At 39.0% G+C, this 403-nt stretch overlaps 1 protein-coding gene across 1 annotated transcript in view; it reads left to right on the forward strand.

Annotated features, from left to right (window-relative positions):
* Window positions 1–403, forward strand: part of LOC119592397 (alpha-mannosidase 2C1-like) — a gene marked incomplete in the record, with an annotated part of 33,450 nt that overhangs the window by 24,744 nt on the left and 8,303 nt on the right.

Consider the following 403-nt stretch of genomic DNA (forward strand, 5'->3'; position numbering starts at 1 on the left):
ATTTGTATCAAGGCCTAGGACTGTCCCCAATCATAACCGGAATATCTTACAAATACCACACCAATGCAAAATCTATGAGCCGAGAAGTTCCACCGGTCATCCTCTATTCATGAAAATGTATTATTTAGGTGTCGATGTCCCTGTACCCCAAGTTACAGTCCATATCTGTACTTTATGGTATTATACTATGTAATCATTTTCTCACGCCCAGTGTACCCTTCAAACTGGAAAACGTATTTCAAATATTGTTAATACCGTACTAAATACAGGTCGATGGTTCGTATTCATACATCATTAGCATCAGTGTTGTGCTGTGCTTCGATCTGCCGTCTCTTATCAATACAACACTTCCTGTATCAAAATACTACATTGACCCTTATACTTCTACACTAACGTCCCCTTC

This window comes from Penaeus monodon, chromosome 30 (genome assembly GCF_015228065.2).
Source record: "Penaeus monodon isolate SGIC_2016 chromosome 30, NSTDA_Pmon_1, whole genome shotgun sequence".
Taxonomy (NCBI): Eukaryota; Metazoa; Arthropoda; class Malacostraca; order Decapoda; family Penaeidae; genus Penaeus; species Penaeus monodon.